This window comes from Taurulus bubalis (assembly GCF_910589615.1).
Source record: "Taurulus bubalis genome assembly, chromosome: 20".
NCBI lineage: Eukaryota > Metazoa > Chordata > Actinopteri > Perciformes > Cottidae > Taurulus > Taurulus bubalis.
In genome coordinates, this window is record NC_136608.1 from 11,715,267 (window position 1) to 11,730,517 (window position 15,251).

Genomic DNA, 15,251 nt, shown 5'->3' on the forward strand with positions numbered 1-15,251 from the left:
CCTCCTTCATCCTCACACACACAATAGTCTTTTTTATCCCTTCTAAATATGGTCCTGCTTGACCACAGTCACCGCGTCCAAATAGGCCAATGAATCGCAACATGTCATCAGCATAATTAAGCCGTTTAGCACGGGGAGCTGAATGTGTCATGCATTTCATTCGATGCACCATTTCCTCATATAGATCAGATAAAGTATTTTAGTTGCTCTTTATGAAAGGCACGGAGGAAAATAAAGAGTCTTCAGTGGCTGTGGCATTTCACAAAAGGCAATTACCATCAATCATGTGGAATTCTGTGTCAAGGTGGCCTGGAGTTGATTCCTGTACCGTGGGGACAGCGTTTTGACAATGACATAGGATCCTCTATTGGCTACAAGCAGGAATGTAGAAGATGAAAGATCCTCTTGGACCTAATGGGGGGGGCCGTGGTCTGAAATGTAATGTATGGCCATTGACTATCATTACGCCCTTGAAAAGCCAATAAACTGCTGTAGGACACAGACCATTATATGTCATTAGAACTCAGCTCATACCCTACATCTAAACACATTACATTATACTGTAGCTGTGCTGTAGCTGGCACAGACTCTTTGGGAACAAAGCGGTGCTTTTTGGTTAACGGAGGTTTAACTTAGCAAATGACATCACACACAGGCTGCCAGGGAGACGAACCCATATAAGCTTTTACTTTTGCCGATGATGTTTGTCCCAAGCTTTCCTTTCAACATAACCACAACTGGATTTCCTGCCCAAACCATCTCCTCTTTCTACTCTATAATTTTCCACTTGACACTTGCTGTGTTGTGCACACGACGAGTGACTGTACACACACATAATAATCAGCTTCCAAGTATCTTCCTACGAGTGTTTATAGTCCCAGTGAAAGGGAATTGACAGATCCCACTTTTTTTTTTCCCGCCCTCGGCACAGAGCATTCCACAGCTCCGCAGAGGTGTTGGCTAATTAGTCACCTGACCTTTTCGGTCAAAGGTTGCCGGCACACCTAGCCTCAGGGGTACCCAGTGATATTTTAAAGAGTTTTGATTGTGGATACTTAAAAAAGAAGAAATGCCCTGGAGGCTCTGCGGGTCGTCTTAAGTGCATTGCCTGGGTCACATAATGACAGGTGATGGGTATCAAGATGGAGCTCTAGCGTTTTTCTGACCCCTGCTCCTACGCTCCCCTGAGTGTCTCAGGTAAGGAAAAAGAGCCTGTAGTCGATGATACAAGGGGAAAGGAGTAGTCCTTCAAAATATGACCTGCAATAGTTGCTTCTGGCGGTGGTTGGGAACTGTAACACATTCCCTGCCTGGAGAGGCCCAGGGGACAAAGGGGATAATGGCTTACCAAAGCCCCTACAGCGTCATCACAACCTCACCTCTTGCTTCAATGGACTTAGAGAAAGTTTATTTCAACATATGAAAAATGGGATCCTGTCTCAAAGTAATCATTTTGATATTGGCCGATTCAACAAGACCCTGGATACGTTCATTGACATCTTTTTTCTCTACATCCAATCCGAAACTTGACAGGCCTGCCGTGCCTAATTACGACTGCTACACTATGATTTGTCTATCACTGTTCAGGGGAGGAGCCTATCGTGGTTAATTCAGAAAGGGCAAAAAGATAACTGCTACTGTACTATGTGCTTCATGTTAAGAGGGGACACAAGTACATTATTAAGTAAATGAAGCACCTATTGTGTGATATCAAGCAAAAGTAAAAGAGCAAAAAGAGTTTGGGAGAAACCCATTATAGTGCTGCTGGTGAACTCAGGAGTCACAGGGTTCACAGAAAGAGCTGGCCTCTAAAGACACAAGCAAACATAGACAGTGACAGAGTGAGAGGGAAAACAGGTGTGCCGGAGTGGAAATGAAGAGTCATAACCCACAAACATGGAAACCTCATTCACAAGCCCTGGCCTCTTCATTATAGATCTCTGCCTGTATATCTTCCTGCTGTTTGACAGGTGATACTTCACATGCATAAATCCATAACATTCCTTCCCACTGATCTCCCACTGTCCTTTTACTTCTCGCCACCCAGGTGGAATATGTAGCTGTACATATCAGAGGTCTTTGAACGAGTGCTTTCACTCTCCTTTTGCCCCAGGGGTGTTTGAACACAGCGCAGATGACCTGCCACGCCATTAAACTCACCGAGCTTTCAAACGACACGTTCAGGTGCACTGTGTGAAAACGCAAGCTGTGACTTACTCAAGCCCGTCCTGATGCATGTGGCTCCTGGGTGTTAACTGTGTCATCCAAATAAATCAGTTATTTGCCAAGATTTGACCTTTTGGCTCACTTGCAAAATACTTGAATCATAGATGCATCTCTGGAGAGCAGAAGCCAGGGCTGATTGGAACTGTCTCACTCGACTGTAGCTCGGATGTAACCGCTGATGGTGTGCTGAGGACACAGTTTTGGTGGTGGTGGTATAGTGGTGGATTGTGGGGGAAATGAAAAAGGTCTCCTTTGCAGTGCTGCTGCATCCTTGATACGTGTCCTTGTGTTGTTGCAGCAGCAGCAGCAGCCACATTCTTCCTTTGGTGGCCGCAGTGCAGTGGCATTGTTTTAGTTTCCTTTGGTTGCACAATGTGTTCGGCCATTGTCCTTCCAGCTAATTTATCCTCTGATATAAAAACAAAATGAGGACAAAGTGACAAATTGAGGCCAAAAGCAGTCATCCTGAGTAAAAAAAAGCTTTGTGTAATTCATCATTATTTACATTATTAATGACTATGAATATTAAATGGCATACTGAGAACTCCTTTCTTGATATTTGGTGTTGAGTGGAATATTGAAATGTCACCATTATCACTCGTAAGCCATAAATATGTTTTATCCCTGCTCTGGGCTGTCACCCTGGGGTTTTCCTCCCACCGTTTCTAAACCCACGTTTTAAACAGTGGTGTTATTGCACAGTGAGCGGGAGCAGCAGGAGGTTTACAGTGTGTCGTGTGTAAAGCAATAGGTGGCCACACAGACAGTAATACGTCTGCTCCATCCTGACTGATAGGTCCACTTTATTACAACAGCCAGGGAGTGCGGGAGTCCCCTCGAGGGACACATACCTATCTGCATGATGGATGGAGAATTTAGTTGCAACAGAACCCCTGTTCGCTTAGGGGGGAGACGTTTCTCACTTTAACTGAGTATTTTTGAACGGCGCTATTTGGAAAGTGCACTAACAATTAAAGTACGGGTGGAAAGTCAGAAGTTCAAGCTGATGTGGTATCGAGGATACGAGGTGGAGACAGGTTTCGCAGGGTTATTTGTTTCCTCTCCGTCCGCCGAGGATTCGAGTGAATGAGCTCCACTGTGCACAGAGGCGGAGCAGTTAGGAAGTTTTCAAAGTGTGGAAGTAAGTTGAAGGCGCTAAGTTGTCAACCAGCCATCAGGCAGCAGGGTGGGTGTAATGAGCTGGGTGGGAGCGCGAGAAAGACAGGGGTATTTTTGATTGTGTGGATGCTTGGATGTTGCAGTGGTCACTTTTTTCTTTTCTTTTTTACTTTCCCCATTCTCTCCTCTATATCCTTTACTCACACAAACACACGGTCACGCAGGTCACTCCGACTCCCATTTTAATGAGAAGAGCGCCAAATAGCTTCCCAAGCGCTGCAGATGTATCAAGCCTGACTACTTTACAATGGGCTCTGTTAGCTCCCTGCAAATACAGGATCAATGAACACCATTACAAGTCATGATAAACATTTCCGGCTTGTTTACAGTGGCCTGCTGCATGGTTCGTCGATACCAGAAAAGGCCATCTTTCTATAGAGGTGGGTCTTTGCTGTGGTGGTTTTTGAGGTCCTTGAATGGAGGTCACTAATGGTTTTCGGAGTGCAGCTTTTGCATATCGACTGCGGAGAATGTTTGAAAACATGAGTTATTGATTCAGATTAGGTCGTCAGGTTTATAAAAGTCCAGCGCTGATGGATGGTGGTGTTTGGCTCAAAAACACGTCAAGCTGCCTGATGGATGTTTGGCCTGCGTAACATGTCAGTATTGATAGGCAGGGATGGATGCTAAAACATGCACACGTATTGATTGGTTGATGCAGATGAACCCAGTGCGAGGGTCAGAGCGGGCCCTCGGGGAGCCGGGGATGTGTTGGTGTGAATGTCAACCAAGGTTGGATCCAGCCAGTCTGCAACACGTGTGTTTAGGAAAGGCTGGGGGCTATGTGTGTGTGTGTGTGTGTGTGTGTGTGTGTGTGTGTGTGTGTGTGTAGCGTTGCCTCATAGATGTGTGTTGACACTCGGCATACAAATCAGGGTTAGTCTCTTCATATTTGAGTGTTTCCTTCAAAAGATTGTATTTATTGTATTTCAAATATCTAAATTGAACTATTAAAATCAATCTATAGTCACATTAGTCTTGTAGTTTATAGATGGTCAGTCAAGAGTCAAGGGGTAAGCCTCACAACTTTGCTTATGTTGGCAAAGAACACCAAAACAATGGATATAACTGAAAAGGATGGATGCTCAAACTAAAGGGGGAAAACAAGACCAGAGGGGGAATTTTCCATTAAGTGCTCGTAGAGTGAAGGCATTTCTCCTTGAGTTCTGCAGACAGCTTTGATTGTTCCCTGATTCATGACCACTTCAAGTTGAAATGGGCATTCCTCCTGTCAGTTGGAAGGATGACACTTTCATTTGGTAAATAAATAGTCAAATGTCCTGGCGCCACAAAAGACATGTTCATAAGCTTAAACATATATTTTGTTACTATGGGGCATGCAGAAAATATGTCAATCTAAGCTCAGCAAAATAATTTGTATATATACATTTCAACACTGGTGACAAATGCATGTTTCACGATCCACACATAGAAACAGTTTTACAAATGTAAAAGATGATTTGTAAGTAATTTATGGTATTCACATATCGTTGCATACCGAATACCAAACAGACAACTCATGTACAGTCACTACATTTGAAGTTGCCCAAATGAAAGCCATATGGCAGTGGAATATTCAAATAAAAAAAATACTCACTTAGATGTTGTATGATTTAAAGATGACGAGCTATTGTCTTTTCTCACTTTGAAATTCCACATGAATATGCTTTATAATGTGGACGTCCAAGTTCTCCAGCAGTGCTTAAACAGAACAGGCTGTGAAAAGAGTTTCAATACTGTTTGCACTTTTATGTTAAATACTGATCTGTACACAAGTTATTTTTTTGAAGTTGTTTAAATTGGTTGATTTAGGTTTATGAATTAGAGAATGCATACATTGTGTACACAGTGGATTTCTCAATAATCATACACATTTGTACGTCTTGCTTTTGTTTGTGGATCATGAAATATGTGACATTTATCTCCATCCTACATGCAAATATTGATCAGTGATGAATCGTACATACTTTATTATTTTGAAAAGTGGTTTTGAAATTAATTCTCCAACCCCACAATGGCCCTGAACGAGGGAGCACCTGCACCACCCATCCATCACTATCAAGCCCTGAACATCTTGAGTTTGGTGTAGATTTCCTCTATTTGTTCAATAATTGCTAACGGAGTAATCTGTGTTGCTAATGTTACGGTTATTATGTTAGTTTTGTCACAAAATGGCAATTAATCTTATCTCGGCAATCCTCGAGACGCAGCTCTGTCCCATCAGGTCATTTGATCCTGGTGATGTCACAGCCCGGCCTGTCATCGCCCGATAGCAGAGGTTAACACTCTTTCCAATGAATACAGTTCCTGTTTGGATAGTACGAACAACATGCCCTGCCGGTTTCAATAATATTGTGACAGTCTGTGTTTGTGAAGGTACCCCCACTGGACCAGATCCCGCTCCTCCATACACCACACGGATTATTTCCCTCTCAGAAAACGTTAAACACCTTGACCTACAAACGTGGACCGCGTCATATTCAATGCACCTGGTTGCCACGGCGGGTTAACCCTTCAACTCGGCTCCGGTCTCCGCCTTTGCATTCCATTTCTTTTCCCAAAGAACGAGAAAGAGAGAGAGAGAAGGTGCAGTCTACAGTGTACCTCTCTCCCTCACACCTGCACCGGCTGTGGGGAAGGAAAGAAGGGAGGGAGAGAGAGAAGCAGCAGTGGATCACATGTCTTCATGGCTGTCCAACAGTAAATTAAAACGAGGAGCAATTTCCTGAGGCCCAATTAGCAGAAAATTGGTCCTGTCTGTTGGAGTGACTCTCCTGGGAGAAGGGAGGTGGGGAGGGGACTGTTGCTGAGAGACAGAGCGAGAGAGAGAGAGAGGAGCACATATTGTCTCATTGTGATGATGGTGTGTGAAGTAGAAATAGTGTTGACAAGAAATAAATTTATAATCACTAAATCCAGTTTTGATTTGCTCTCGTTCACATCATTTCCTGTTTTTGTTGTAAGACAATGGAACAAGCATAACATTGTGATTTTATTGCAATTAAATGCTTCCTTTCAACCGAGGTGAACAGTCATTTCTGCACTGCAGCAATGTATTATATATTATTAAATATTACATATTGACTTATCAAATGAGTGATCGCTGAGTGTTAGGAAGTGTTACAGTAGCTCTGCTGCCACACAGCACGCGGTTGTGTCTGAGCAGGCCTACGACATGGCGGCCGACTAAGTATAACTAAATATAGGAATAAAAAGTTTCCAGAATTAGTCAGCTTAGTGTGGACGTAGTCTGAATGTATGAGCACTTTCCCACAGCAAGGCCAATTCTGTCTTCCAGATATTATGTTTATGTACCATTAATTAGTTTTGTCAATTATGTCTGTTTTGACTGGCAGAGTTTTCTGGAGTGAAGGAAGTGCTTCATTCGAACTTGTTCGTGCTTCAAGTTGCTGTTGACTCGTTCACATTCTAACCCAGAACATCATCTTTCTCAAACCTTAACAATGTGCTGAAAGTGCCGAAAGATAACCATAAAAAAATACACGCCTTCGTTGCTGCAAGTGGATACTTTATCGCAAGAGCAGACATTGCAAATCATCTGTGAGTAAATATTTCCTGATGTTCTTGGTAGATTTCCTGAAGAATAATGAGAAAAATATGATCTGTACAGAATTAGATTCCTATTAAAAGGTATTTGCTATTGCAAATTAGTAGTATGAAAACATAATTCCTAGAAGACTGGATTGGGAGGCCGATAAGCAAATAGAAAGGGAGAGAGAGGTGAAATAAGGCAATAAACTAGTGCTCTGAGAACAATCGGAGCCATTGAGAAACTGTATTTATTTTTACTCACGCAGCAACTCACGCTTCTTCTCGCCTTTTTGAATCCCTTTCTATTTTAATGTGAGACAAAAGACCAGAATGTTTTCACTCAAATCACAGAAACACCACATAAATAATGGATTCTGCCGAGCTTTAATTTAACCATAATGGAGAATTGATAACAGAGGCATCATAGTGATGGATGTGAGGTTTTGGATGCGGTCCAGTGCCTCCACAAGTCAGAGTCGGCATGTGCTCTGCACAATCAATTCACACGTACATGTTGGGCCCCGGGTGCTTTGGCTATTGATGACAGTGATGATGGACCTGGGTCGACACTGGAATCATGCAGGGATGGAACTGGGTCATTGTCAGTCCTGGTTCGGGATCGACCCGCCTCGAATGTCCTTCTCTCAGTGATAATGAAAGTCCCTGATCGATCCCGGTGTCTCTGCAACACAACTCATCAAGCCGGCTGAAGTCATTGACTATTGATGGAATTATTGTTCTTGCTCTGGTAATTAAGTAAACATTTATCTGGGCTCTTGTCTTCGCTTGGGTCCAAGGATGAACATCTGGGCCTTTTTATTCTCATAATAAATCTTGCTCACAAGCTCTTTACACGGTAAAACTCATTTAGCAAGGAGACTCTTGGAAACGTCTTTTACCGTTTCACATATTTATGTATGAGCTAATCGAGGCAAACAAATAAATTATTGAAACTGCTTAGAGACAAACAACTAACAATGCTGCGTATGATACTACTTTCCTGCTTGAGTGAAGTCCATATAAATCTGTCAAAATATTATTCAGCAATTGCGTGATTTAAACATTTTAAATCATTCATCTTTGCATGACCACGCTAAATCTGTGAACCAAGATTGAGATTAGAAAGAGACCTTCACACATTAAATCTAATAAAACAATTGTTTACTGCATAATTTTGGCCGAGTTAGTATTCATGCAAAGCATACAAAGCTGTTGTACTGCATTCTTTTGGACACCAAAGTTTAAAGAGACAAGAATAGCTTCTGCTTTTAGGACCTGAATCGCCCTCTTGGTTCATTCCTCCTCTTCTTTTAAATTAAATAAATTATGGCCTGTCCCTCTCAATGAATTTCATCTGATCAAAATCTCATCTCAGTGCTCTCTGGACTACATTATCATGTTCTCCTCGAATCAGAGCCAGTCCTGGTGGCCCAAAACGAGCAAAGACAAATTAATGTGGAATTCTTTGATTCATCCTTAAATCCGTAAATAATCATCAAGGAATCCTTAAATCCTGAAGTAATTATCAAAGGATCCTTTAATCCTTATGCAACGTTGTTTTTGTTTAGTGCATGTATTATTTATATGTAAAAACCAGCAGTCCTTTAGTCACGTTGCCAGCAGGAGGAGGACATGTCAGCAAGGAAAGAAGTATTTGACTTTTGTAAACCCAAAGAGACACATCTAAAACAATCAAAAACTAATCCAGCACTCATTCAACATAATAGCGTCCCCTTCTTTCTAGCATCAGACTGTGAATGCTGTTTTGTCACAGCGTGAATATAGGACAACACTTCTAATGAGCATGTGCCTCTGTGGCTCCAACAAAGAGACTAGGACATGACGATCCAGTATTGTCTGCTTCCCTGTTGTTCCTTGCTGATAAGATTCAGCCCTGTGTCTGCTCATCCATCTAATTATCTGTCTACCTGCCTGCCTCTGTCCATCACCACCCTCCTCTATTGTTATTCACTCCGGGCAGGACAAACATGACATGCTGACCTCTGGCCATTAGGGACCTTTCAAGCAAAAAAAAAAGTCTGTGACCCTTTCTACCTGTCGCGCTCAGGGTCATTGAGCGCCACTGTTTCAATGCAACATGCCATTATGTCATTCAGAAAGAGGATAGTGGCAGTTTGCTTATGCCAAGTGTCAACCCAACTTCAACTACAGCCTCCAGGAGTACAAAAGCAAGATAACCCCGACTGAAACCAATTGTAAACTTACCTTCCTTTAACCATCTCTGAACATGAAGACGGAGCTTCTCCTGCACTTGTGGGTTAATGTATAATCACACACTCGAGAGTTTCTCAAAGACACAGAGGGGCTTGACCTGGATTTCTGTAAAGCTCTAACTCTGGGCGACAGTCATACTATTCAGGGATATCAAGTCTTATCATCTTTTTTTTTTTTCTAAGTAGGATCGCTTACTTTCGTAAAAGCTCTGGCTTGTAACAATAGGCCTTATTCTCTTGGTGATTGAGGTGCGGCTTTATGGTACAGCCCTTGATGCATAGGAAGGTAATTTCATGGCTCCTTCCTGCAGACACGAATCAGACACAGCGCCCTATTATCAAGGCCTGGATATTAGGCTCCTAGGTAGGAGGTGGAGGGGAGATTAAGCCTCAAAGTGTGTGTGTGTGTGTGTGTGTGTGTGTGTGTGTGTGTGTGTGTGTGTGTGTGTGTGTGTGAGAGAGTTGGCGACGGAGCCACGGAGAACATGAGTATATGTGGTCTTCATGAAGCAATAGAGAGGGGATGGAAGTGGGGGGAGGTTTGCACGTTCCTCTGCATGATGTATCATGTTGCCGACTGTGTGGCTGCTGCCATCACATCAAAGAACAAAGGGGTGTTTATGTCAAGCCTGACTGATTTGGTTTTTATTAATATCTTACCTCCCTATTCTCCCCCACGACCATCAGCTTCCACACATCACTCCCCTTCCCCCATTATAATAACTCCAAACGGTGCTTTGGAGACCACACTGATTTCTTTTGCGTTCGTCCCCCACCCTTCTATACACACACACACACACACACACACACACACACACACACACACACACACACACACACACACACACACACACACAGTGCAGGGTTCTTGTGTGTCTCAGCTGGGGCCCCCCTGTAACGGGCCATGTATTCTCCCAGAGTGGATGAAGCGCACAGGCAGACATTCATTCCCACTCGAGCTCCTCTTCTACCCCCCACCTTCCTGAGCCATTTACACGGTGGAAAAGGTTAATTACCTAAAACACCAGCGGTGTTATTTCAGCTGATTCCAGAAGCATTGCATTTGATATTAAACAGAGAAGAGATTGCTGTGACGATAACACACTGTGCCAACACAGTATTTGCACATATGAATGGGATATGCTCTATTTTTGGGTGGGATGTATATAATAGAGATATTTAGGAGAAAAACACACAAAATAAAGCTAAGACTATAGTGGCAGCCATGGTTGGTTGTTAAATCATTTTCGGGTTGAATCTGCCTCAGCTGTCCTCACTCGTGAGTGATGGGTCCTTGTGCAGAGCTGTGCTGATCCCTTATGACCACATTGTGTGCAGTATCGTCATCCCACGAAGACCATTAGCATCATAGCTGTGGGTGATCGGTTTGTACGGCTCAGGGTCAGCGCTGGATTTACTTTGAGGTAGACCCGGAAGAAAGAACAATGTGGATCAAAGTGAGGGTTTCAGAGGAGACAGACAGACGGACAAACAGACAGACAGAGGGGGGATTAACCGAATGATACATTTGACTTGACAAAGCGGAAAAATGTTGTTGTGAAAGAATGACCCAACCTCCAAAACGTTTACGGGTGGTTGCAGTAACTCACTAATTAGTTTTTCTCGGATTTTAAATGTGCTGACCCCTTAAATCTCCCGCACCGCATCCCAATTAATCAATACAAAAATAACCTATGAGGAACATCATTTATTCTTGTTAAGGGTGCACTACTTTGGTAGTTAATGTGAGCTTTTTTAGCAGGTATAATGTTCACCAGCTTAGTTTTAACGTTTACTTATTAGCACTAAACACAAAGTGCAGCTGAGGATGATGGAAATGTCATATTTGAATCTCCTGTTGCACAAGAGAAGTCTGAGAATCACCAAACCCAGAGAGATGTATCATCTGGAAACCATGAATGACTGTACACAATTGCACAACAATGTATTCAATAGTTATTACCATCCATAGAGCCATGCCATTTGCGCACCCAACAGTATACTTTAATGAAAAATCCAATCATCCTCAAATTCTCAGCGGGGTAAAATGTCCTTTTTAAATGTTCATTATTTATTTTCAGTGTAATTAATTCAAGCCTTTGAGCATTTACATGTTATCATGATGTTTAATTAAACCCAATTTCTGGCACAATTGCTGCTTCGCTTCATGAATTACGGCTTTTTTCTCTGCATTGAGCTTAATCAGTTTTCTGCTCATAGTGAAAATGTTTTTGTGTGTATGTGTGTGAGGGTGTATGCGATTCTGTGAACCCTCAAACACATTAGGTGTAAGTGGCGTCGGAAAGGCTAGCATCGCCAAACAAATTACACAAAGAGAGAGGTAGCCTGTGCTCTCAGACACGTTACAGTGATTGGGCTTGAGAGGTAGAGTGTGGCATTCTTTAAACACGCCGTGTTTGGGAAGAAGTGGCGTATTCAAACACATGGATAAGAGAGATGGGGGTTGCGTATAGCAAAATGCATTACGGAGTCGGAGAGGTTGAGGGAATGCAACATTTCTAAACACATTACGCCGTAGCGGCGATGGCATGCTCTAACAGAGTGTTGATGGAGAGCGGAGAGAGAGGGGGTCAAGAGAGTTTCTGTTTTATTTCGCCGAGGTGTGTGTGCTTTGTCTACCCATTGAGTGCTGACTGAGTTTTGACATCAGCTCAACCTGGGTACACAAACTTACCGGAGTGATTCGTCTCACCTAAAGAACACTTGAGGGTGTATTGGCACACACCGACACACACACACACACACGTGCACATAGACTTGGATGCACATGTGAATGAAGTCACAAACTGACACGCACACCCAGTCTGTCTTCTTTTTTTTTTTTTTTTACTTGATGCATCCAATAAAACCAGCATGTAGAATCACTCCTCGAACTACACTCCTGACCCCGCCGATAAAGCCTGTCGTGAACGATTAAGCTCAGATCCAGCAAAACACTTCAAGACATGTTCCCCCGTACTTTATCTTGGCACGGTGTCCAGCCCAATTAACCTTACAAGCGGGCCCTTTTTTCACATTGCCAACTCTGAAGCAGCAGGGGTACCTCATCCCTGGCATTTTTCTTCGCCTGGCAACGAAAACACCTTGAACAATGTGGAAAAAAACGTAAAAAATGCTGTCTTCTGCTCTTGTGGCGGCACTCAGGTTGAATCTTTTCAATTAGCCAGGTTGACTTTGCAAGGCTAATTAAGTCCTCATCCTTGATGAGCTGTCTGACTTCTCTTCCAAGCCTCTTACTCGGGGCTTACAGCCCCGCAGGGGCCACCGGCCAGACAGATTGTTGTCCAGCTGGAATGGGATTAGCAGCCCGCCAGGGGCCTGAGGCCCACAGTCCCCGAGCTTTTGTTTGAATCTGAAGTATCGAGTTGGAAGGGGTGAAGCAGGGAGAGAGGATTGAGGTAATCCCCTCCTCTTCAGGACTGCTCTCCAGAGGAGCGAATCCCGAGTAAACCACTGAATGCTGTAGACCACCAACCACCATCAGAGCCACTGTTTACTCCTCACACCCCAGCAGGTAGAGGGCCAGAGAAGAAGACTTCCCCACCCTGACAATGAATGTGTGTTCTTAAGGGTAATGGCTGTCATCAAAACATGTTTTTCCCTAGCCAAGCGTAAAATATAGGAGTTGTCTGGCAAGATTACAGGCTTCACACTGTGAAGCAGCAGGTTGAGAAACCCACCTAGTCCACTGGGATATTATTTGCTAGTTCAATGAGTCTATTTATTTAATCAACCAGCTGTCAATCGCAATAATCTTAACAGGAGAACATGGATATTGGCAAGAAAGCATGAAGTGGCAAAGAAAAACTTGGAGAGAAAAAACTATCCCAGAGACCTGATTTCAAAATAACAACAATCTTTTTTGTTACTTTTTCGATTTAAATTACACAAGAATGATGGCCTTCAGACAAAATTGAACAATGTATGTTAAATATTTTTCAAATGAATCTCATTAATAAATGACTGAATGTACAAAAAGACCAAACTTTGCTGACTCTCAAAAGAACTCAAACACACCTGTGGTATGCAGGTGTTAGTAGACATGTTCTTGCTCTAGTGTGTATACAGTATGATCATACAGTGTTGGTGTAGATAATAGTAGAAGATTCAAAAAGTAGGCATGTTGTCAAAGGGCATGTCTTGGTTTGTGATGTAGGTTTTGTCTACATTTTTCCCCTGACAACTGTTGTGTTTATGTAATCCCGCGTATAGAAGATGAAGACATGTTAATCACAAATAGCTTAGCTGCAGAGGTTAAACTTGTCAGGATTGCAAAGTCCCGCAACAAAGAACGCAGTGAGTGGTTTCTTTTAAAAAACCTCCACCCTTTTTCAAGGATTAGGGCAGAATTCTGCAAATTGTCAGGTTAGTCACCGCAAAATCAGGTTTTACAAGTTCAAACCAGTATGTGTCTACTGCTTGAGGGAGAAATTGGTGTGTAAATCCCTGCTAGTTAGGTCATTTGTTTCATTTATGTATTGAATGTTCCTCGGATGAACCCCGTTATTTCGTATTGTTTGCACTTCTTATGAATATGACTGAATATGTTAATGCAATGTAAGGCTCAGCTAGTAGTTTGACCTCTCTCGTGGTGCACCTGTGCCTGCGAGTCAGCTTCAGCACTGAGCCAATACCAACAAGCCGTCTTTCATCGCAGTGTGGCAGAAGCACATGAGATTAGAGCCGAATCCACCAAAAACAACCACACTGAGCCGAGGGATAATCCAGAGCCCAAACATGAGAGGGAAACAGGAGGACACTGCTGCATCCATCATCCAACAAGAATCCGCCCCGAAGAAAAACACGGGGATGAGACGTGCCGCTATTGTCCAACCTCGCTGGCACAAAGGGAACATGATGGGATGGGTTTCTGTGCCTGAGGTGACTGGTGAACCCCTGTGCCACCGGCCTTGTAGCATGTGACAGTCTGTGGAGCAAACAGTGGCTGCATTCATACAAAAGTATAAAACGATAACTGTTCAAAATGTGTCTAAAAGAAAAAGTTGATGCATTCGCAGCTCTATCAATGAGACATGAAGCTCTGAATAGACTCCAGGCTTCAGGGCGTTTCTTTTAAAGTTGGGGACTTTTTTATTGTGGCTTAATAAAATAAAAGCTGTGCTTATTTGTACAGTGCACCATTATGTACCATTCACTACTCAGGTGACTGATGTGGTTTCTTATTGTCAGCAGTCTACATCTTATTTTACAGTCATGACAAAGGCTTTAGTATAAAAGTGTGAGTCAGTGCCAGAACATACGACCTACAGCTGTTTGAGACACTCAATACATTGGTATCACCTCAATCTTTTCTTTTTATCAACACACACACACACACATACTCATGTACAGTATTTTGTGGGCTCTCCCTATTGAAATGCAAGATGGCTAGAGTACAGTGTGTCTGTATGTCTTTGCATTGTGTGTGTGTGTGTGTGTGTGTGTGTGTGTGTGTGTGTGTGTGTGTGTGTGTTGGAGAATGCGTACAGTGATCTTTGCCCAGTTCTCACCAGCAGGACCAGAGGCTGTTTTTATAGCTGCATTTCTTGCGTCAGTTCTTCGAGATGTCAGGACTGACGGGTCAGAGAAAAGGAGCCTCCGACTGAAGAGGAATGAGACTGATCCTTTGCCAGACAGCCTCAGCTGGGGGCCACGATCCAATTGACTTTTTCAACAAGACCCCGCCCCCACAAACCGTCCACCCACTGTCCACCCTCCCCGCGTTTATTTCTGGACGTGCACTGATAACAGAATTTCCGGGGAACTGTCCAAACAGAATGCCCTGTGTTGCAATGTGCGCTGTGTGTTGGGTTTGGATACAAATGGGGATTACTTCATTAGATGGGTATCGGCTGCCGCTGCTTTGTCAGCATGTTAACAGGGAAAATAAAGGTCCAATTTGTGCCGTTGAGTAGTGGAACAAACCACAGCTCAATATTTGTCCTGTATATTGATTGTGTTTGTATCTTTTTCTCTTAAATTGGCAAGATGCAAGGCTGTGGAATCTGGATCTTCATGCTTGAGCTCCAGATATTTTCT